The 7789-nt window shown below is 41.9% G+C and overlaps 1 long non-coding RNA gene across 1 annotated transcript; it reads right to left on the bottom strand.

Annotated features, from left to right (window-relative positions):
- Window positions 1-4229: 4229 nt before the first annotated feature.
- LOC109486985 lies at window positions 4230-6387 on the bottom strand. Its single transcript, XR_002141227.1, has 3 exons — window positions 5757-6387; window positions 5323-5431; window positions 4230-4826 (listed from the first exon to the last, which is right to left on the bottom strand). It is a non-coding gene; the product is annotated as an uncharacterized LOC109486985 (long non-coding RNA).
- Window positions 6388-7789: the final 1402 nt, after the last annotated feature.

The raw sequence follows: 7789 nt of genomic DNA, 5'->3' as shown, positions 1-7789 counted from the left end.
ACATTCCACCCGCACAGAACATTCCACCATCTGTAAGTCATTCACCAAGGCCCTGGATGTCAAGTACTGCACCTTGGCATTTGATAGACCTTCGCAATTGTAGAGCCAGGGTGTATGCAGGATGTAGGCAGGCTTTTACCAACACAAAGCCACCATACATTATTTTCCGGGCCTTTGAATCAGACTTTAGAAAGGGGACACTTTTTATAACCCCAGCAGGCTACAGGTACTACCACGTAGACCTAAGATGTATAAGGTTTAGGCATACATTATTTGATCCCAATCAAAAAACCTTTACAATGTTCCCATCTCTTGATCAAATTCACTATGTCCCAAATGCAAACATGTTAACCATTGGAAGATTATCCATCATAAACGACAGACCCATTTATGGAAGTTACAATGCTATGTGCTAAAATTGCAAATACTTAGGAGGTATTATGTTTGCCAAACTAAGTCTGTACTATGCCTTGTTTCTCAACATCAGGACGTCAGACAAAAACTACACCTGCTCCAAGAAGAGGATGGACTCTCCTTTGAAGATTCCCTTCACCACATCCGAAAGGATCTGATTCCTGATGGGTACACATACCATACGTGGCGCCTCCATGTCCCAGAGACGGAGCTGGAGATGTTGAGGTCTATCGTCGGCACCTACAAATTCCGGGAAAGGGTCGAAGAATTGAAACGAGGAGTGATGGAGGACAGAGTTCGGCGCATTTTCCGCGACATCTGGGACTTTGAAGTCAGGGACACACAACTCGAGGCCATTTTGGCATGTTTGACGGGTCAAGATGTTTTTGTCGGGATTGCCACTATCCCCTCACGAATGCAGGAAGACTATTAAAGGGCGGTCGAAGTGGACGCATTCGCTGTACAAACCACCCAAGGTTTGTACAATTTGTCTTGGTATAAACACTCATTTGGCAGGCCATGTATCCATTGTGAAAAGGTTTTGTCTATCGCCAAAGGAGGGAGACAATTAAAAAAGAAGTCCAAGGCTGGTAGGCCAAGGCTGCAGACTGATGACAAGTTGACAAAGGTTGAACAGGAACAGGAACAGAGTACAAGTGATGAAAACCTGACCGAACAGACATTTGCAAAATTGCTTGACTCGATAACGTATGACCTGCCACTTGATGAGGCCAGGTTTGAGCCAATATGCAATCTTGATGTATACATATGTGCCATCTGCCAGTCCTTCTTGTACCTATCTGTGGAAACGCAGCACTGTTCTCATTTTTCTGTTTTGAGTGCATACATAAATCATTTAAAATAGCTAAATAGCTACCTCCTGTAAAACACAGGTAACACACACTGACCTCAAACCTGTACAGAGAAGCTGGGGGTCCCATTACACCCAGTTAGCATTCAGCTGCAAAAACGGTTTGCCTCGATTAAGGTTGGAACAACCAAAGCACCATCTTCAATGCAGCTCAAAGACAGAAGGTGCTGGTACAGAGTTGTGTAGGTCGCCATGAAAAACCGGCGGACCAATGGGATCGTCCTGGCGCTGTCAGGACTCTTGGCTCTGGTGAGTTTCGTCGCCCTGCTGTTCATGGTGCGAGAGTTTACAGGATAGCAGTATTGAGTCTCGGACTACACTCGCCGTACATCGAATATGAGCGGTTTCACATGTGGCTGCAAAGACTGTCCTTCTAATATCCTTGTAAAGTTACTTAGTATCTTCCTACCACTTTAAACCCACCCACACCCCACACCCACAGGCACAAAAGGCATTCTACGACATGTCACTCCGAAAGCAGCCGAACATTACCCGAAATTTCCATGAAACAAGCCATGGAAAGTCGGTGTGACGGCTTGGGAGCTGTAGTAAAGGGAAGCGGCTACCAAGCTGTCATCAGTGGAAGAGTAAAGATCTGCCATGCTGATGGCATGTTCAAGTATCGCATGGAGAGGCTAACAGTTGAGCTTAAAGTTGTAAAAAGTAGTGAAGGTAAATATGTTACAAAGCGAGAGTTCATCTTCATCCACAAGGATACAGTTGACAGAAGTCGCCATGAGATGTCGAACATGCCAATTGAACCTGAAGAACTATGTGAGGAGTTAGCAAGTTTAGAACCACAGCTATACAGGAAATTTGGATGTAAGCTAACATGTACAGACTTGCTAAAACAAATACAGGTTTTTGTCTTAAAATACAAACGTCAAAATGCTAGCCACTGTTTAACACCAGCGTTAGACGCCTTTATCAATTTCCTGACAGCTTGGTCACGGGCAAAAAAAAACAGCATTGGTTGACTTCATTCCATGTATCCAAAGTGGACTTCGACTCGGATCACGCAGATCTGGGAATTGGAGGCCTTAAAGGCATTCCTTGGAGATGTGAGCAACGACCCTGAATAGCATTGCTGCCCGCATACCTCTAAGTTCACCAAAGGCCATGATGGTCAGCTTGTGTTCAAGTACAAGGTATTTGATTTCTTGTTACATGTAAGATATTTACTCCCTGAATAAATTAATGTTGGTACGTTCTGTAGGAAAATGGTCTTCATAACGGTCTACATTTGTACTTTTTCCAAACAATATTTATCTAATACTTTTTCCTCATCTCAGATCCACCTGTGAATGAGGATGATCAATGTACAGTTTCCAAACTGATTTCCTTGTTGAGCTTGGACCGTTTTATCTATTTTGATCAATGACAGACATTCAGATCACAAAGACAAGGATCCTTTATTTTATAGAACATAATATTACACTTACTGTAGTGACGGCAGGTTTAACCCGTTCATTGTAAGAAGGGAGCGCTACTGTCCTGAATAAATATTGACTTTGTCTAGTATTAAACACAACAGCCTTTCCTAATTGTGTTGAGACAATGGTCCATTTCAAGATATGGTCTACTGGTGCCTTGGACTGGTACTTTTCTGCAACCGAGAACTCGACTTTAATCATGATGATCTGTACCACAATACTTAATTCAGGGACTATTTAAATAAATTTGTTTAATTCAGTGTATGACATATCTTCATTCCTTATTAGAGCAAATTGGGTCACGACCAAACTGCGTGAGTTCCGTGCAGTCACCTATTCCACTGGGTACTCCCAACCTGGGAGTGATGATCTTTCCCAGCCAACTGCTTAATGCACAGCTGACTGGGGTTGGCAAGGCGTCCTGCTTCCTCAGAAAGCTGATGGACATATACGTTACCAAACAAGTGCTGGCAACGTCGAGTTACAAGGGGAAAGGGCGCCATGCTGCTCTAGATGAAGACATCATGGCAGCTATCGTTGAGAGTTCTTTCTAGACTACTTCAGATGATGTATACGTGTATGTGAAAACTTCTTTACAGCAAACGCCATACCTTGTGCTGTCAATATCACTGAGATGTTTTGGAGGGATCAGAAGCTGAATCGTCACAAGAGGGCATTAAGGGCAAATCAGTCGCACAACACAAAGCTGAAAGAGTGACTGCAGGGAGTGCTTGTGGCAGACTGTATGTCGTCAGATGAGTCCGACACAGAGGACAATGAAGGGAATTTCTTAAGGCAAAGGGCCAATTCTTGGAGTCTGATGAGTTTACTAAATACAAACAAGAACTCGACAACAAATGTACAATTAAGTAGGCTTATCCATGTAAACTGAAAACTCAAGTGTACATGTATACTAGTTAGACCGAAGGATAAACCTTGGATGACTAACGGCCACATGTAAATCTCTTGGCCTTGTGCACATATCTGATGAGCCCATAAATAATACTTGTAAATCAAAGAGGCTTGTCACCGTTTAGTAACATACCAACATGTAACGTTACCCAACAACACCTAGTGTCGCTGAGATTCATATGATAATTATTGGTACAATGTCAATTAAATGCCTCTGTTTATTATTGTGTTATGAAGAGTAATAACATAGTGGAAATTCCAATATGCGTGAAATTAGAGTGACTGCAGCGAGTACTTGTGTCAGACTGTATGTCGTCAGATGAGTCCTGTAGTGATGTGAACTAAGTAAATGTGTTAGGACTGCTCCACCCACGCATACCAAGGCAGACCAAGGCCACGCACCAGTAATAGAACCCAGATGTTAGACTTAGCCCTCCTACAAACCTGTCACTGTATATCCGAGCACAGTAGAGTACAGTCATGAAGAGATTCATTATTGAGTATTCTTGAGTGTTGGAGAGAACACTACAAGTCCGACACAGATGACAATGGAGGGAATTTCTTAATTGGGAGTCTGATGAGTTTACTAAATACAAACAAGAACTCGACAACAAATGTAGGTTTATCCATGTAAACTGAAAACTCAAGTGTGCATTTATACTAGCTAGACCGAAGGATAAACCTTGGATGACTCCATGTCATGTATAAACCTCTTGGCCTTGTGCACATATCTGATCTCGTTTAGTATTAAACACAAAAGCCTTACCTTTCCTGATTGTGTTGACAAAGTACCACAATGAATAATTGATTCAGGGACTATTTCTAAATAGCGTAATACGAAAGATTGTTATGAGACATTAGCATCCAACAAACCCATCTAACTAAGCTGAACCAGCCCCCACTGAGCCAGTGGCACAGTCCCCGAAGTCTGGGTTTCCAAGAGGCTGGGCAGCTGTAAGAATGGACCTAACCCTAACAACCCCTGAGTAAGCTGGATGTTCTGTCACAAGACAAACTTCAGTGATACGTCAACCAATTGCCCTGTCACCAGTTTTTACATACAACTAAGATGTTGAAGGCTGTGATGAATAGCTGATTTCCATCATGTACGACTTTTCCGTGCACGGCTGCTGGTGTGTTATTTGGGATGGTCCTCGCAACTAATCCATGATGTATGATGTTCATCTCAGGTGTTGCTGAAGAGAAACACAAAGATAAGGAACAAAGATTAGTACCATTACACTACAATTTAACTTGAAAGTTGATAATGACCAGAAAACACGGCATCAGTTGGTTAGGATGGCTCTTGAAGAGGTTAACGTCAGCGGTCAGATATCTGAATCCTTAAGGTAAATTAAGTGGAGAACTAGGATCTTTACCACATTACTTCCTAAAATAGCATCTTCAATTCAATTCTTTATTAATTAACAAGATACCAAACATCACAAACATGGCATACAATGTTGCCTGAATGGCGTTGATATTTACACGTCTACAAAATGTCAAATATCATATTTACAAAAACTATAATAACAGTACAGTAACTGTACAACCCAGATATTTACAAGCTCCATATTTTGAGCCAGACTATCTTCTTTGCCTAAATGTACCTACATAAACACCACCAATAAGAAAATATGTCTTAGGCTGTTAATTATTTGGAACATGTCTTCCAAATATATTGCCACGTACAAGTCTGCTGCCGCCATGCATCTGCCCTGATGCTTGCGGTTTGATTGACACAGTTCTCGCCCGCCAACAAGATAATCCATCACAGATGTCAGACGCGCCTAGCCTTACACTGAATATGGGCAAGTTTTGTCGTCAGCTACGGTCGTATTATTGTAAGTATAGCACACAAGACGTTAAACTTTAAAACAATAGTAAACTAAAGATTAGGGACGAAAGGTTCGGACGAACTGACAGGGTGGCGAGACACATTCCACAAACTGCCAGTAACAGAACACGGAGTGGCGCAATGGCAAAATCAACCGGCTTTGCCCCAGAAAGACATCTCGAAATTTACATACGAGTAACCTCAGCATCTCAAATATCCTTCTAAGCAAAGTGACCGTCACAAAAGCGACAATTTGTAAAGACAAAGGCGACTGAAATGAAGTACCTACCTCTCGTCACCGCCCTTCCTCTCCAACTAAAGCTGGGTGGTTGTGCGACGAGTAATTCTGTCTATATCCATCCGCCGCGGAAGTGGTCAGATATCGTGTATACCAACAACTAAATCATACCAGGCAAAGATTATTCTACTAATACTTCAAAAATATAACACAATACGAAAAATAAGGCAAACTGTTAAAAGCGAACACTTATTACTAAATGTTTCGTCCTTGTCACGTACTACTTTCTGGCGGCACTTGTGTACATCCTGTCTGGAGAGGATATCCGGTGGCGTGGCCCAGTGAGGCTCACTTAGGGTTTGTAACGACATCCGCGGTGGCGACTGGAAAAAGTCCTCAAATCAAGTCAGAGACATGAGGATAAGACTGAAAATAACTGTATTAATAGTGTGATCAGAGTGCCTGCGTTTCGGGGTGAACGCGAAAGACTGATCTGTATGTCCCCAGAAAAAAAAAATTGTAGAAAAATAACAGGAGGATAATATCGCACAAACTTACGTTACAACATAGTTGGGTACATTACCTGGCATTACAAATAAAGAAATTACGCTAAGTTTGCAGAATATTGAAGAAAAAGACCCGTTTTGACGACCATACCCGCTCCCGTCCACTCGCGCGCGTTGTAAAGATGGCCGTCATAAGTGGACCGGCCTTCGCGCATCTTCGTGTTTTGACTCGGTGTGTTCTCGGCCGATTTCCGCGGGTTCGGCTTACGAGAACACCCATATTTGGGCATTCTCGAATAGAAGAAACCATGCTAATTATTATGAGGGGTGGGATGGATCGATCCGACGAAGTTGTGAAGTTTTACACGATTTTAAAGAAAATAAATTGATTTTTTTTTCACACCAAATCAAAAATAGACGTCCATCCCACCTCTAGATATATTGCCCACATGATTAGCTTTCTTTTGATACCGAATATGTGAATATTGAAGCAGGAACTTCTGCGGAAATCCACTTCTTAGATGACCGCCCCCATGCTTGGACCACATGGTGGGGTAGCCCTCCTTTCACCATTTCGCGCGCTTTGTGATTTGACGTGGTATCGAGCTGAGTTTGCGGCATTTGAACTTGTCTAGGTAAGTCGTTTTTACTCCTTTTGATTTTTGATTGCAACTCAAATTTATGTATGATTTTGCTTTAGCTTTTGACTATATTTTGGATGAGAAGGTTACCGAAATAGTCGAAAAACATCGCTTCTCTCTCACTGTCTTTAGGACTATGGGGGTGGGATGAATCACCCACCATGTTTTGGAAATATTTTTTGTTATTTTCCTAAATTTGAATTTGAGACAAAAGGAAATTTTACTGCACTATAGCTTTGTTGTTAGATGTGCCTGGTCATCAGGCTCTACTTAGTTTGTAAAAGGCTCGATAAAGTAGATGTTTTGGAAGACTTGAAAGACTTAGTATTTCTGTTGGTATCACTATCAATGCACACTTTGATGTCCCTTCTAACCAAGTGGTAGATCTTGCAGACTTCATATTGCTTGTATCTTATTTTGCAGTATAAACAAGACATCTACAGTATATATTTAGAATCAGGACCAATCAGAAGTCAGGAGAAAGTTTTGAAATTGCATGCTAAATTGGAAAGTTCTGCGGGAAACAAGTTCAAGCACAAACCAAGTTCATTGCACAAGAAAATCCTTCGGGTTGGGAGAACCATTGTAAAACTCCGTGGAAAGAAAAGGGCTCAGTTCCTACAGCAGACGTTTATACCTCCAGCAGAGGAGAGCACCGAGGCGAGAATGTTGTCAGCATGTGATACTCCTCGGAAGAGGAAGTTAGCCAGGAGGGTTTTATCAGAGAAAGCAAAGCGGGTTTGCCTTTCGGTGGAAGTTAAGAAGCAACAGAGAACAATAGATAATCTTGAAGAAGAAAATCAAAATTTGTGGATTGAACTATCAAGTGAGAAGAAAAAGTTTCTTGACTTGTGATTTCATTCTACAGCCGGCTGCTGCAGGATTTTGGTAAATAAACTGGCGACCTAAACAACGTGGTTTTACAATGTTTTTTGTG

This window comes from Branchiostoma belcheri, unplaced genomic scaffold, assembly GCF_001625305.1.
Source record: "Branchiostoma belcheri isolate BF01 breed outbred unplaced genomic scaffold, Haploidv18h27 scaffold847, whole genome shotgun sequence".
Taxonomy (NCBI): Eukaryota; Metazoa; Chordata; class Leptocardii; order Amphioxiformes; family Branchiostomatidae; genus Branchiostoma; species Branchiostoma belcheri.
This window is presented reverse-complemented; position numbering and strand designations above follow the sequence as displayed.